This window comes from Carlito syrichta, unplaced genomic scaffold, assembly GCF_000164805.1.
Source record: "Carlito syrichta isolate Samal-C Ts95f unplaced genomic scaffold, Tarsius_syrichta-2.0.1 Scaffold306137, whole genome shotgun sequence".
In the NCBI taxonomy this organism is placed as follows: Eukaryota; Metazoa; Chordata; class Mammalia; order Primates; family Tarsiidae; genus Carlito; species Carlito syrichta.
The window spans coordinates 432,343-448,950 of NW_007250233.1; the positions used below are offsets into that span (position 1 = coordinate 432,343).

Consider the following 16,608-nt stretch of genomic DNA (forward strand, 5'->3'; position numbering starts at 1 on the left):
TTTCTTATGAAGGAAAGCATGCTTTTGTGGGGCATGATGTGCTTAGCTCCAAACCTGTATTTCCAGCCTTTCTTGCGGGGGTGGGGTGGGTAGTCACGGGCCTAAGGTCTAACCCTGCACTGTTCAGTACAGTAGCTGCTAGGCACACGTGCCAGTTTAAATGTATTATTTATTTAAATATTTTGATATTTATTAATATTATTTTAATATTTATTAAAATATTAAAAGTTCATGTTCTCAGTTCCACTGGCCATATTTTAAATGCTGAAAAATCCTAAGCGGCCGGTAGCTGACTTCTTCAATAGTTCAGGCAGAGAATCTCTCCATCCCTGCAGTTCTGCTGTGCAGCTCTGGTCCGGTCGTTGAGATGTCAGTGGAAGTCACAGAGCAGTTTCCATGGAGTCGTAAAAGGGAAGGAGCTGCTGACTCAGCTGGAATGCACCTGCGTTCTTTACCTCTGCCCTCCCTTCCATCTGGAGGTTAAGGCAGGTCGGCCTTGTGGGCATGAAGATCATGAAGCGGGCAGCATGTGGCAAGGCGGGGTGGGCAGAAAGATGAAGGAGCTTAGGTCTTTGATATCACACAGGCAGCCCTGTTGTTGCCAATTTTATTAAGAGAAAAACAAAACCTTCAGGTGATTGAAGCCACCATTTCAACTTTGCATTACTAACAGCAAAATGTCGTTTCTGACCTCAAGTTACCTGAACACCTTCCTACCCCTGACTGAGTAAACAAGTGCTCTTCCAGTTTCCTTTGATTAGAGTTGAGGACAAGACTCTGCTTAGCTCAAACAAAGCAGTGTAGACACCAAAAATGATCACTATTAAGCATTCATCTCCATATGCCAAACAGATCGAAAGAGGGGCAGATGGGTATTAATGATGTCCAAAATGAATAGTCCTTATTTTATAGTTTGGCTAAAGGGTAGCTTTGCATCTTCCTGGAAAAGAGGTCAGTGGGAAAGAAAAGTAAAATAACATCTAAGACTATTCTATGTGTTGCAAACCTGGCTGAGTGACTTGACAATATTATCAAGTTTAGCATCCTTGATGATCCAATAAGATAAGTGTTTATATCTCCCTTTTGTTGTAGATAACAGACTAGGGCTCAGAGAAATTAAACATATTCTCAAAATCTATGTAGCTAGTCAGCTGAAGAAATGAGTTTCAAATCCAGGTCTACTTGGTCCTTCCCACAACTCTGTAATGAAATTCCACTGGCACATGTGACCAGATTCTGGTCCACACTTGCTTATTTCAGTTTCAAGATTCTCATTTCATCTGTGGCATCCCTTTCTCTCTCTCTCTCTCTCTCTCTCTCTCACCCTCCCCCCTCTATATATATCAGATATATAACTGCATCTTTCGCTCTCTTTTTTTTTTTTTACAGACTTTACTCTTTTCTACCATATAAAAGACTAATGATATTTATATTTTTCTTTGTAAGCTTGGAAATACTCTCAATCACCATAAAATCCAACATTCCTTTGACAACTTTGAAGATACCCAGGCTTTTCTTATTTCCAAAGACAGAGATTTCTTTTTTTTTTTTTTTGAGTTGGAGTCTCACTCTGTCACCCAGACTGGAGTGCAGTGGCCGCTCCCGGCCACCACAGCCTCAACCTACTGGGCTCTGGCGATCCTTCTGCCTTAGCCTTCCAAGTAGCTGGAACTACAGGTACGCGCTACCACGCCCAGCTAATTTTTTATTTATTTTAGAGATGAGGTCTCGTCAAGTTGCCCATGCGGGTCTCGAACCCCTGGGTTCAGGCAATCCACTCACCTCAGCCTCCCAAAGTGCTGGGATTACAGGCTGAGCCACCGAGCCCAGCTGACAGAGATTTCAATGGGAATTACTCTCTGTTTTCACACAAATCGACAGATGGTATCTTTACTGGGGTCTCACATAGAAGAAGAAAACAACTTGGGGGACACAAAATGTGAAAGTGGGAGAAACAGCTTTAAATCCAAGTTGAAATTAAGTAGTTTCTTGTTTTGAAATTCATAGAAGAAAACAAGTTATCTAAAAAACTTGTTTAGAACTGTTTTCAGACTCATGAGATAGAGAGGAAAATAATACCATTGCAGATCTTAAAAATCACAGTCTGCAAAAAGCAAAATTGGCAGTGTGAAAAGCACAAGGCAGTATCACAGAAGTCTAAGGAAGTGATGTTTGTGGTGACCTGAATTGCTATGAAGTTCAAGTGTATTCTGAATTATTTATTAATAAAGCAAGACATACATTTTATAAGAATTTTTTTCCCAAAAATGATGACATTATTATTTAGAAGCCAACCAGTCACTAAGATCAACCCAGATCAGAGGGGAGGAAGCAAACCCACCCTTTCATGATGAAGGTATCAAATGATTTGCGGAAATGTTTTTAAGCCACCCACAACCTGAGTCCTACAGATGCTCGATCCCATTCAGCTACCTATTTCCAATGTCCTCAGTATGTTAAAGTGTATGTGAAGTTTATGAAGAGAAGGCATTCTAGGCAAATGCATATCTCTTGATATTTGTTGAGGATAAAGCCCAAATTTCCATGCAGTCTCTTCACTGGTCAACTGAGTCCCAAGGTCTCACTGTGCCCCTTCGGTGCAAGCACAGATTTCTAAACACTCTTTTTTCTATGTCATACCATACACTGACTCTCTCAAGCATATCAAGCTGTCAGCAAAAAGAAGAACAAAAGAGAATTCTTCTCCAGAAGGCCGTGTGGAAGATACCCTTGACTTCAGCTTCTCCTCTCCCTCTCTGAGAACAGGAGACACTCCCAGGACCCATCTGTTTCAGCAGAGAAAAGCCTAGACAACCATACAACTAACTCTCTTCCAAGCTTTTTCCTGACTATTGTCTATCTTTGTTCATTTGTATTGTCATAGCAAAATACCACATTCATCAACAACAGAAACTTATTTCCTACAGTTCTGGGGGCTGGGCAGTCCAAGATCAAGGCCCCAAGAGGTCTGCCATCTGGGGAGACCCATTCCCTCTGCTTCCAAGACGGCACCATCTAGAGGGGATGAACACTGTCACTTGTGGCGGAAGAGAAAGGAGGGCCAAGAGGGCCAAGTGCCACCCAAGACCCTTCATAAGAGCTTTAGTCTCATTCACAGGGGACGGGCCCTTGTGACCTAATTTCACGCTAAAAGTCCCACCTTCTACCACTATTGCATTGGGGATTAAATGCCACATAAATGTTGGGGGACACATTCAGTTCATAATAGTGTCTACTGTCTAGCACACTGCATAGTGGTACTGGAATAAAAAGACATACTCTTGCTTTCCGCACTGCCCACAGAGGGGTCCATGCAGCGTGGTCCTCAACTCCCATTATAACTTAAAGGGAAACTTTCACAGTGTCTGGAGCCCTTGACGTCCCGCAAATGAAGGAGGAGGATGTCCTCAAATGCCTCGCAGCAGGCACCCGCTTAGGTGGCACCAACCTTGACTTCCAAATGGAACAGTACATCTATCAAAGGAAGAGTGATGGCGTCTGCGTTATAAACCTGAAGAGGACCCGGGAGAAGCTTCTGCTTGCAGCTCGTGCCATTGTTGCCACTGAAAACCCTGCTGATGTCAGTGTCGTATCTCCCAGGAGTTCTGACCAGCGGGCTGTGCTGACGTTTGCTGCTGCCACTGGAGCCACTCCTGTGGCTGGCCGCTTCACTCCTGGAACCTTCGCCAACCAGATCCAGGCCGCCTTCCGGGAGCCCCGTCTGCTGGTGGTTACTGATCCCAGGGCTGACCACCAGCCTCTCCCAGAGGCATCTTATGCTAACCTGCCCACCATGGCTCTGTGTAGCACAGAAGCTCCTCTACGCTATGTGGACTTGCCATCCCGTGCAACAATAGGAGAGCTCACTCAGTGGGTCTGATGTGGTAGATGCTGGTTCAGGAGGTTCTGCGTGTGCATGGCACCATCTCCCGTGAACACCCGTGGGAGGCTATGCCTGATCTCTGCTTCTACAGAGATCCCGAAGAGATTGAAAAGGACAAGCAGGCTGCTGCTGAAAAAGCTGTGACCAAAGAATTTCATGGGGAATGGACGACTCCAGCTCCTGAGTTCGCTGCTACTCAGCCTGAGGTTGCAGACTGGCTGAAGGTGTGCAGGTGCCCTCTGTGCCAATTCAGCAGTTTCCTACTGAAGACTGGAGCGCTCAGCCTGCCACAGAAGACTGGTCTGCAGCTCCCACTACTCAGGCCACTGAATGGGTAGGGACAACCACTGAGTGGCCTTAAGCTCTTAAGCAACACAGAAGCCGCACAGGTTCTTAACCAATATGGAAATAAGGTTGGTGGAAAATAAACTTCAATTTCTAAGGAAAAAAAAGACATATTCTTTTCCTTCGATATGTTTATGTCTGATTAGTGAACAAGAAATAAACTTCAAACCAACATGGGCTACTGCAGAAATGAGGTATGTCCTTGAGCCAGTGGAATGAAGAAGACCAAGAGCCGCTATGTCCAGAAGAGCCAAGGCAAGTCAAGACCCGTGGGAACTAGCCAGGCAGTCAGAGCAAAAGGTTGTCCAGCCAGAAAACAAGAGAAGATGTGGCATGCGCACGGAGCCTCGAGGAATCGAATAACTCTGTCTACTGGGGCATAAAAGTCAGGGGGGAAAGCAAGAGTGGACAGCGAGCAGCCAAGGCACAAGACAAGGGCCTCGCGAGACTTGCTGGAGATTCCATTTTATTCAAAAGTCCCTTACGCCCAAATACTGAGTGAGAGGCCAGAATTCTTCTTTCCATGGTGAGATAAGAGAATATGGGGAGTATTTCAGGTGGCTAAGTTAATTTTCGAGATGACTTCTTTCTTCATATTTTCATGTTAATATTGGTCACTGCATTCTTGTCATTAATTTCTCATGGGGCTTTGTCATTTTAAGAAATCCTTATTTGGTAAAACAAAAGTACTATGAGCCAAGGGCAGCCCGAGACATGTGTTACCTTGTGAGATCCGAACACCTGTGCACATCCGCTGGCGGTCTGGAAAGGCACTGAGGAGCCTTGGGCAGGCGGCGTGAAGGCCAGACGCTGGTGCCACAGTGGGGCAGTGGCCGAGAGGGAAGCAGACCAGGACGGCGAGTCAGGTGGCTCCACTGAGTTCGCCAGCAGATACCACTAGCAATGCTCTGGCGTTAGGGCGACTGGGGGGCCAGACAGGTGGGCCTCTGCCCCACAGAGGTACCAGTGAAGTCGGGGAGACAGAAAATGGGCCGAGAAAGAGAGACAGAGAGATTGGGAGTCATAGAGAGGGGAGAATGGGAGAGAGAAAGAAAGAAGGAGAGAGTGCTGATTGAGCACAGTAAGTCCTGGGAAGAAAGTCAGAAGGGTGACAAGGCAGGACGCCACCGCGAAGTGTCTCTTCAGAAGGATGCTCTGAAGGCCTCTCTGAGCAGGCAGCATCTGGCTTGAAAACCAAAGGATAAGAGTAGGTCAGCACACAAAGTCCAGCAGAAGAGTGCCCAGGCCCAGAGAACAGCAACCACAACGGCCCACCTGAAGGAGCCTTTGAATCCTTTGGACAAGACAGGATGGGGAAATCAGACCACACCAGATTCCTTCTGGGGAAAGGAGGAAGGAGGGATGGAAAGGGTGTGGGGGGGGAGGCTTCAGGATTACAGGAGACTTGTCCTGTTAATTTCATTAACTAAACATATTTTGAGCATCTAGGCTGTGCCAAACACCTCCCAAGGCACTGACTGGGTGGACAAAACATGGTCCTTGTTCTTCAGGAGATCATTGTCCAGGACAAAGCATAGCCTGGAAACGGAGCCCCAGAGGGGTCGCCCACAGGAGCCTCAGGCTGAGAACCGACTTCCTGCCCTGGACCCGAGACAGGGTCAGCTCCCGCCGGCCTCAGTGCGGAAAGTCTCAGCCTGTGCCCGGGCTGCAGAGGGCTATTTCTGGATGCCTGCGTCCACACGTGACCAAGAGGGAGAGATTGGAAAGAAGAACAGGACTAACCCCACAGATCCCCTCCCCAACGCAACCCACGCTTCCTGCCGCTTCTGTTCTCTTGATGATGCCCTGGGCTTGGCCGGCATCTATAGTCGCCTTCTGGGCCAAATGTGTTCATGTGTGTTCATTGTCTGTGTGCTGTTTTGCTTATTTCTCGCAAGAAATTTGGGAGCCGTCATTAGCCCCACGGCATAGAACATGTCTTTGAAAAGCATGCACTCCTTCTGACAGGAGGTATTTTTCTGATGTGTGCAGCCTGCCCCAGAACCACTGCTTCCCAAACGACAGGGCCAACTTTTATATGGCAGTGGACAGAGGCTAGGGAAGGCAGGTGTGCTGCCGTCACAGGGTGAGCCCGGTCACAGGGCACTCGGGCTGACTCCAGGACGAAAGCCTTTTCCCCACAAGGCTGAGGTGAGGCGTATGACGTTTTTAAACCACACTAGCATATACATATTTTTGAATTATTCAATGAAACCTCACTATACCTCCCGCTTTGCAACCAGCCTTCTTGTGTCTATAAATACTAATCTACATCCTAACTTACAACTGGATAGAAAATATTCCAATATGTGGATATAACAAACTGTACGCCAGTCTAATCCCCTGTTACTAAGCATTTGTTTTCCATTTCTGACTGTTGTCTTCTGACAATGTTTTCATGACATGCTTTTATATCACGTACCCCTGATGTGATGTGACAAGAATACCAAGAAGGGTGTCTCTGTGGTATTATTTTCAAAAACCAATAACCCCAGTTTAATCATGAAGAAAACATTGAACAAGCAAATGTTAAGGGGCATTCTATAAGACTCCTTGCCAGCACACCTCAAAGCCATCAACATCGTTAAAAACAAAGAAAAACTAAAAAACTTCCAGAGACCAGAGCATATCAAGAAGACATGGTGACTAAATGCAGTGCTATCCTGTAGTATACAGAGAAGACATTCATGGAAAAACTGGTGAAATCCAAAGTCCAGAGTTTGCTTGATAGCCAATGCTCACTTAGTTATGACAAATGTCCGTGGCAATCTATCCACATTATGGGAAAATGGATGAAAAGCATGTGAGAACTCCCTATACTGTCCTCTCAACTTTTTCATAAACCTAAAATTATCACAGATTAAAAATTCGCTGTTAATAAACATGGATGGAAGTCAATTCTCACCTAGGGGCTCCTATGGGCCACCCCTCTGGAGTTCGTTTGCTATGCTATTTGTTTCTGCTTATTTTCTTGGGATAAAAGGAGGGTAACTGAGTCAAAGACATGCATGATTTTCAGGGGTTTGATGCATTCTGTAAAATTACTGGTAAGGTAATTTAATTTAATCCATCATTCTCGCCCACTTCCTAAGTAAAAACCTTACTGTGCACACTTGGCATCTTTAAGTGAAGCATCTCCTTGGCAAGTGAGACAGGAATGCACCTGCCAGGTAATTCCTGGAACAACTCAGAGAGAACACAGAAGAGCAGTGCCCAGAAGACAGGACCCAGCACACCACACCCTTCTCAGCCTTGCTGGTCCTCAGCAGGCAAAGGAATTAGGAAGCGACTCCAAGTCTCCCAGGAATCGAGGACAGAACGTCCGAGGAAGCCATTCCTACATACTCATTCCTCTGATGCAAGGCTGCTTTTCGCGGTTTTCCAGCAGCGCTGCCTTTAAAGTGAATCACCGGAGACCAAAGGAGCCTAAAATAACGCATTGTTCCTCCGGAGGAGAGAAAGTGAGCCTCCGTCATTCAGGAGGCATTCTCTACGGCACTCACTGATGCTCCTCCCAAAGCAAGGCCTGTGGTTTTTGCTCTCCAGATAACCTTTTTAAAAAGCGCTTGCCTTGAAATGGGAGTCAGTCATGCTGTGGCTACAAGTGCATCTGTTCTGATTCCAGAACCTCTTTCTCTGGCAACGTGCGGTGGGTGATCTAACCGCGTGTCTGGCCGTGCTGCCGGCGTTTGTAGGAGGGAGGAAAGGAACAGGCACTGAGCATCTGTGAGCGAGGCGCGCTCCCTGGCCCCCACACGTCTCCTCATCAGATTCTCTGGCGACCCGGCACCAGTCTGGAGAGGGCACTCATCTCCCCCCCACGCCGCACGTCCAGGCCCCCGTGGGGTGCCCTGGCAGCCCTGCCCTCCAGGCAGGCTAGTCTGTTTCTCCATCCTCCTGAGCGCGGTCTGGCCTCGTGACTTGCTGTGGTTGACAGAATAGAAGTTCTGCTCGTTCTGGGCCTAGACTCGCGAGTGGCATGGCACTCTTCCGCCCCGCCACCATGAGAACATAGCGCAGGCCATCCGCGGCAGGATGAGGGAGTGGCGGGCCAGAGACGCACCGTCGTAATGGAAGCCCAGAAGGTGAGACAGCATGGCAAAACCAGCACACCAGTCCCAGCCAGCCCTCGTTGGCCATAAGCAGGTGAGTGAGCCAGGCCTGAAACCGCTTCGCCTGGGCGGAATGTTGAGCTCAGCCACTGGGTTTTGGAGGTGGCTTGTTATACGGCAATGGCTAATTGATACAAGAAGACAGTCTTACTTCTTTTTAGGACAGGATAAAATTGAGGCAGAGATATGGAATGATTTCCCTGCACACGGCCGCACAGCCAGTAAGTAGAGATCCGATTTCATCCAAGTGCTAAATAAATCTAAGGTCTCTTCTTCCACAACTACCCCTGCCCATAGAATGAAAACAAGAAGAAAAACGAACACAACTAAATGTCATAGCTATTTAAATAAGATAAAATGAAGCATCTCTTCCAGCTGTCTTCCTGATGGTGTCGGAGGTGGGTGCAATGATCTGTCGATGGAGAGGATGAGTCAGGTAAGAAACAGCCGCTCTTTGGCTTCAGTAACATGGTCTATCGAGTGCATTCATCTGGGTGCAAACCAGTGATGACGTGTCATCTCATGATGACAACTGGCTTGCTGTGGCAAACCAATTTGTTTCTCTCTTAAAAGCAAGGTCGCTCTGGAGGTAACCACTGGGCACTCCCTTCCCTCCTCCCCGAGGTGCTCCGTGCTGCTCGTCGGTCTTCAGGGCTGCATCTCCACCAGTCCTTTCCCTCTCGTCTCCTTTGCTTATCCTCTGACTCCCTCTGTCTGTCAAACCTGTCTAAGAACAGCTTGTTTAATCCCTTATTCCCTTATTCCCCTGACTTCTGCGTTTCTGATGTCTTTCTTTTCTGGTCTTGACTCCTTCTCTCCTCTCGCCCTTGACGTTCACGTTTCCTTCCTTGGAGCCGCGGTACAGTGAGTTGGATCAAGCTGTTCTTGGCTCGTCCTCTCCGAGGCCGCTCCATTATTCCCGGACAGGCTGAACTTCATCTGGCCTGCCAGGCCCTGCGTGACCCAGTCCTTTCCACGATTCCCTCCCGGTCTCGGCCACTCCCACTGTCCCACATCCATGCTTCAGCCAGACTGGATTTCTCTGAGGCGCTTCCTGCTTCCAGGCCTTCTCGCATGCCGCACCTCCTGCAGGGGATTCCTCTTATGAACACGGGCGTGCAACACACACACACAACGTACACACGTGCGCACACACACACACACACACACACACACACACACACACACACAGTCACACACCTTTTGGGCAACCTATCAAGTATGAGGAGACGCTTCCTCTCTACCGGAAGTCTCTCCTGAATCTCGTAGGCAAGGTAATACGCTCTCGCTGAGTGGCCTCAGGTCACCTGAGCCAGTCCCACCACAGCACTTGCCACCTTGTGTCATGTCTACTGGCTTAGTTACCTGCGCCCCCACTTGCCATCCGCTCTGTTTGCCATTCTACACCCAAAGCTGGAGCGGAGCTTGGACATGGTGGCCACTCAACAAACGCCTGCTGAACAAATAAATAACGTGCTGTTACTCTTCCCATCTGCTTTGCCCGGGGCATAATTTTTAAACGTCTAGTGCACAGTGTCTAAGAAAGCAAGCTGGAATATTTGGGGAAATGAATTGAGGACTAGACAGATGAGCCTAAACGAGCCGGAGCTGACTGGCTCCTGTAACTAGAAGACTCCAGCAGCAAGGTGGTCCTCAGAGGCGGTTTATCCAGGAACTCAGGTTCTGCCTTCCTTCTCCGGCAAACTATGGTACAGCTGTAGTTGCTCAAACTACAGGCATTCACAGGTCCAGGAGATGAGAGAAAACACTTCTGTCCAAAAATCCCAAGCAAAAGTTCAAAGGTGCGTTCTGATTAGGGCACTCGGGCCACAGAGCTGAGACCAGAGCCAGGATGATGGAATGTGCTCATGCCTCCCGCTCGCCAAATAGATGGATTGTGTGGGAAAGTGGGGCTTATTGAATGAAATGTGAGACGTCATTAAGAAGAGAGACATGAGAGGCCGGGCGCGGTGGCTCAGCCCGTCATCCCAGCACTTTGGGAGACCAAGGCGAGGGGACTGCCTGAGCCTGCGGATTTGAGACCAGCCTGGACAACTTGGCGAGACCTCGTCTCTACAATAAATTTAAAAATTAGCTGGGGTGGTAGCACGTGCCTGTAGTTCCGGCCACTTGGAAGGCAGAGGCGGAAGGATCGCCGGAGCCTGGCAGGTCGAGGCTGGGGTAGCCCTGAGGGTGCCACTGCACTCCAACCTGGGCGACGGAGTGAGATTTCAACTCAAAAAAAAAAAAAGAAGACAGACGTGGGATGGATTTAGTGTCTACAATGCTCAGTGATTTATCACAGAAACAAAGAACAGAGTATCCCATGTTTTCACTCATAAGTGGACCCTGAACATTTACCATACTACTACAAGAAAGGGATTGGCAGTCGCGGGACCCTGCCGGGGTGGGGGGATGGTGGGGGACACTACATCAGCAGGGGTCCTGCTCTCAAACCAGGCCAAGTGGGGACCTGAGGGAGGCCCAAACTTTACCTTGGCGATGCCCACTCGTGTATCTGATCCTGGCTTGCACCCCACACCTTTAAAGAAAAGTAAAACCTAAAAATAAAAGAAGAGAGACGCGGGTGCTGGCTACAGCTAATAATGACTGCATCTGCCACCACATGGGTCTCCATGGCTAAATTTGTAGTGATCTGCAGGCTGGGTGTGGCATTCCCAGATGTGCTGGGGTGACGTGTCGTAGAGGCAAGACACCCTCTTCCAACAGGGACTTGAGCTCCGGTCGGTATGACTCTTCTTCCACCCTTCACTTCAGATGAGGCAGAGCTTGACGGGGGATTCTGTAAGTGGGAGGGGCATCACTGCATGGCCTTGCCCGTCCGGGGCATCGACATCACAGCACTCAGTTCTTGTGTCAATGCATAAAAAGGATGCTAGGGCTTTGTGAGGATGACAGGAGACTTGTTTGAGTATAACTGAACCCTCTCGAGAGGATGAGACCCGTATGGGATTCCTACATGACTGACTGCATCATATAGAACACATGTTTCTGCTACCACATTCGAGTTCCCTCACCTCTGCTATGGTGTGAATGTTCCCGCCAAAACCAGTGTTGAAATTTAATTGTCAACGTGTTGGGAGGTCTTGAGTGGTGCAGCCTTTAAGAGGTGATTGGGTCATGAGTGCAGCCTTCACAAATGGGCTGATTGCTACAGGAGTGAGTTAGTTATCGGGGCAGGGGGCTCCTGGGAGAAGGACGTGTTTGGCCCCACTTCTTCCCCTGGGTCAGGTCCTTGAGTGCCATCTTACGAGGCAGCCAGAAGGTCCTCACCAAATGTGGCCCCTTGACCTTGGACTCCCCTGTGTCCAGAACTGTAAGCCAAATACATCTCTTTATAAATGACCTCCTAGTCTGTGCTATTCTGTTACAGCAGAAAAAACTGGGTTAAGACAGTCTTCTTTCTGCAACTGCAAGAATCATTAGCTAGGCATGACAAAGTGAATTATCTTCGGTGTGGTCTGGCCTGGATATGCTATCTTCTCCCATTATACAGGTTCCAGTGAGCTTCCTCTCAACACCATTCTGCAATGGAGCAGTCCTCATAGCAAGCCTGCTTTAACATGACTGGCAGGAAGTGTTTATTCTCTTGAGCGAATGATCACTCAAGGTAAAATATTTAATGCAGAGCCCTTATCAACTATTTTTAAGAGCAATTCTTCAACCATGCTCTACTAAATCCAAGGCTGGCGGCTTATTGTCTTGGGAAAGGCTTCTCGCTCTCTGACCTAGTTTTCCATTTCTGCATTGCTCTCACTGGACGCCTCTGTATTTTACCTATTCGGCACCCATGGAAGAGCACTTAGCATCCTGCTCTTTAGGAACAGAAGAAGTGCTTTCAGATCAAGCCCAAACTGAAACCGTTTTCTGCCTAAGGCGGAAACATGATCCTTTCTAAACCGACTACAAAACATCCTTTCTGGCTTGATCGTCTCAGAGACTTTACTATTCGACCCCTCGGCTACCAATACTGTCCAGCTTTGCCATTAAAGTTACCACAAGTAGGATAAGAAAAGATGTTAGTCAGGTCACTGAAGAGGATGGTTCAAGCTCCAAATCTGTAGAATGTGATTCAGTGCCTCATCACACCTTTGCTTCTTACAGATATCAAACCAACTGGACTTCAAGCCTGTCTTTGTTTGCTAAGTATTTTCCCATCCATCAAAAGGACCAGTACTGCATAGACGCCACATTTCACAGCCTCTAATGAAAACCACCACAAGTAGCAAGTTGACTTACTCCAGATTCATTTCTTCCTCCTGAACTCATACATCAGGGAATATAGCACAGAATCAAACAACGTTGGACATTGCTCACTCCCCCAACAAGTATATACTGAGCACCTGCTGTGTGTCAAGCTCTCAGATAGTCCCTGGAGATATAAGGCCAAAAAAAGATAGACATGTTTTATTGGGTGGCAGACGTGAGACAGATAGCTCTAATAAACCACAGTGAGATTATGGCAGAAAATTTGCAGGATGCCGTGGCAGCTTAAGGCTGGGGAGTTAAGGGGGCTTGGGGGAAATAAAGTTTCCTGAAGAGATGGCATTTAGGTTCAAACATGAAGAATCAGCCAGAAAAATGGGCGTGAGGGGGAAAGAAAAGGCAGAGGAAGGACTGTGTGCATAAAAATCCAGAAGTAAAAGTGGTTGGGAAAGAACTGGCAGAGAGTGGCTGGGGAGGGACAAGGTGGACTGGAGGTGGAAGGACGGAAGGTGGAGACAGAGGCTTGGTTAGCTCCGCGACATGAGCCCAGTGGGAATTGTGAGGGGTAAGGAGGGTCCTGGGAGGTCTGAGAAGCTCATTAAGAGTGGACTCCAAGGAGTCATTAAAGGTTTTACAAGGGAACTGGTGTGATTTTATCTTCACTTTAGAAAGCTCCCTTGAGCAGCTGGGTGGAAAACTGACTGCAGGGGAGCAGGACCGGAAGCAGAGATGGCGATCCCGGCCAAGATGATGGCGACCTAAATCCATGCTGTGACAGCGAGGACAAAAGAACTGTATGCTTTCAGAGATATTCATGAGCGAAAATTATGTGACTTGGGAATTGTTTAGTGTGAATCTGAGCTATCCAAACTGCTCAAATCTAGGGCAATACTTTAAAAATGAGTTGTGCTCAACAGGAGCAGATGCTTTTGGCATCTCCTCTCACCAGTCCTCCTCTGCCCAAAGCTGAGACGAACTGCTAGAGGTGCCACGGCCGGAGACGCCTGCTTGATTGGTGTCTGACAGCACTGTCGGGCCACTAGCCTGCAGCAAGCCAGACTGAGCAAGTCAGTTCCCCCAGAGTGACTTACACCCAGGGAGGGCTGGAACAGGTGGAAAAAAACCCTGCCTTCTGCATTCTTTTCTGTGATCACTCTGAGGCGTGTTCCACATAGTCTCTCCAAGGCTCCTCATAGAAACTGAGCCCCAGTTGCCCAGTGAGGAGCCGTTCATCGACAGATCTTTGCTGGCTTTCTGACCTGCCCTGTCTTGGAGCCTGGCGCCCCGATTCTTCTTCCTGGGATCACCTCTCAAGTAGATCAGTCACTTGATCAAAATCCTTGTCTCAGGAACAACTTGACCCAGCTTAAGCAACAAATGGGAAGGGAGGGGTGAAAAAACCCAGAATTTATTTCTAGAAATTGTGTATTTATTCTTGCATGTTTAAACTTCAGTCATCCTCAAAGCACTCTCCGTTTGATGCGATGCACTCAGTGAGAAGCTCTTTTCACTGCTCAAAACGTCTTTTGAGCTCGTCGATTTTGATGCCTTCTAGTGCTTCTGCCATTTTTTCCTCTTCTTCCACATCAGCAAAACATTTTCCTTTAGGGATTTTTTTTTTAATCTGGCAAAAAAAAGTCGCTCGGGTGAGACTGGGTGAACAGGGAGGGTGCAGAGTTTTCAGTGATAAGACAGATACTTTGCTCTAAATCTCCCTTGTTCCAATATTCTCTGCTGTCATCGCCAAACTCAAGATCCCTAGAAAGTTCCCCAACTTCCTGATGGAAGTAGCATAGATAATATCAACTGGTTGTTGGTAAGAAGTTGATATTTAAAACAATATATCTTATAAATAAAATGAAATTTTCTCTCACCTCAATTACAGCCCACCAAACCTGCATGTGTTAGAACTCCTCCCCAACTTTCAACTTCACTCCCACTGACATTCACACTTAACCATGGGAAGAAAGACACATTTAGGAGGGACCAGAGAGAGGACAGCTGGGCGCAGTGACTCACCCCTATAATCTCAACACTTTGGGAGACCTAGGTGAGAGGGCTGCTTGAGTTCATGGGTTTGAGGCCAACCTGGGCGACTTGGTGAGACCTTGTCTCTACAATAAATCAAAAAGAAAATTAGCCAGGCGTAGTGGTGCATGACTGTAATTCCAGCTACTTGGAAGGCTGAGGCGGAAGGATCACCTGAGCCTAGCAGGTCAAGGCTGCGGTGGCTGTGAGCATGCCACTGCGCTTCAGCCTGGGCGAGACTCTGACTCAAAAAAAGGAGAGGACCAATGAGATGACAGGAAGGAAAAAGCGGGCGAGGCCAGAGGGAGGGGTCAGCATTGCGGGAAAACTAAGCGCTTAGTTTTCTAGGGCTCCTGTGACAGCGCCACGGGCTGGCGGCCTGAATGACAGACAGGCATCGCCTCAGAGTTCTGGAGGCCGAAAGTCCAAGGTCAGGGTGCCGGGCCGGTCAAGTCCTTCCAAGGCTGTGAGGGAAGGCTCTGTCCCAGGCCTCTCTCCCTTGGTGTCTTCGTATCATTGTCCTTTTGTATGTGTATGTCTGTGTCCACCTCTCCTCTTCTTATAAGAAAAGACAGCAGGTACTGCCAGCAAGATGACGACGGGGCAACCTGGTCTATGAAACCCTCTGCAAAGGAAAACGCGGAGGGTCTCTGGTTCTCTCCCCAGGGGCTACGAACCCCAACGTCGGCAGCCTGCCCTTCACACGGAGCTCGGTCATCGCCACCGCTGGGGCATCACAGCGGTCTGGACAGCCACTGCAGCCACAGACACAGCAGCCTCCAGCGCCACACATCGCGCCACCCGTGCCTGAGGCAATCCACGACTTCAGTCCTTGAAGCCCCTGCAGGCAAGATCTGCTGGGACCATTGCCACCTCTGCTGCCACCGTGATGTCCTGCCAGTCCTGGGTCTCCTCCCGTGTGCCCTGAGGCAGTCCGGCTCCACCTCCTCTGGGGCGAGCAGCTGAGATAGCACCTCCTGCTGGTGATTCAAGGTAACAACACCGAAACAGGAGAAACAAGTTTGAAAAACAGACACAGGCCAGATTTGAGTGGTGAACGGAGGGTGATCTGAACTGTCCTTCACAGCAGGCCAGGGGCAACTGACCCTAACTGCAAACTAATTTACCAGCTTGAAAAGACAGCTAGAAATCAGAGCTAAAAGGGCATTGGACTTAAACGAAAAGTCTCAGAGTGTGCTCGATTGGTTCTGTTAGTTTAATGACAATTCTATTCCTACTGTTTTGTTTCTTTTTTTTCCCCTCTTCCTTTTCTTCTCTTTTCTCCTCTCTGTAAACCATATCTTTGTACAGAGGAACAGCACACCAATAAGGTGGTTGGTTAGCTTGTATGTTAGCATCATTGTATGTTTTATTTTTTTGTATGGGAGTTGGTTAGTCTGTAGCCGTGGTCTATTGTTTTTATCTGTTTCAGTTTACGTCTCTCTCTCCATTTGTTGGTACACTCATCTGTTTCTGCCCTTACTCCTCTCTCTCTCCACCTCCCTCTTCCCCCCATTGTCTGCTCCATTCTCTTCCCTCTGCAAACCTCATTTTATTTCAGGGAGGAAACCTACAGCCCCACTGCATGGACATATTCAAAGGCAGTGGGAAGTGGGTTTCAGATTATCACCTGTCGGCGAATACCAGGACCTGCAGATAGATTTTGAATCACAGCTCACCCCTTAAGTAAATCTCAAAACTGCAAAAAGGACCACCCCCAACCTACAGAGCAACTCCAGAATTGAACAAAGTAAGAGGGCATACATGAAGAATAGGAGATTGAACAAACAGAAATAAAAACAACCCCTCTACCCCTGAATAACAGAATTAAAGAAGACAGTGACATGGAGGGAAGGAAAAAGTTGGGAGGGGAAAAAAACCCACAAATGAAGAGAAAACCAAAAGAAGAATATAGGTCTCACACAGACCCCTGGGGGATCAGACACTGAGAAAACAGATTCCGGAATACAAACAATGAAGAGCCCCCAGAATGACTGGTTACATGCAACAAAC

At 48.1% G+C, this 16,608-nt stretch overlaps 1 pseudogene; it reads left to right on the forward strand.

Moving 5' to 3' along the window:
- The first annotated feature begins 504 nt into the window (after nt 1-504).
- LOC110596066 lies at nt 505-4,244 on the forward strand (annotated as a pseudogene).
- The last annotated feature ends 12,364 nt before the right edge of the window (nt 4,245-16,608 follow it).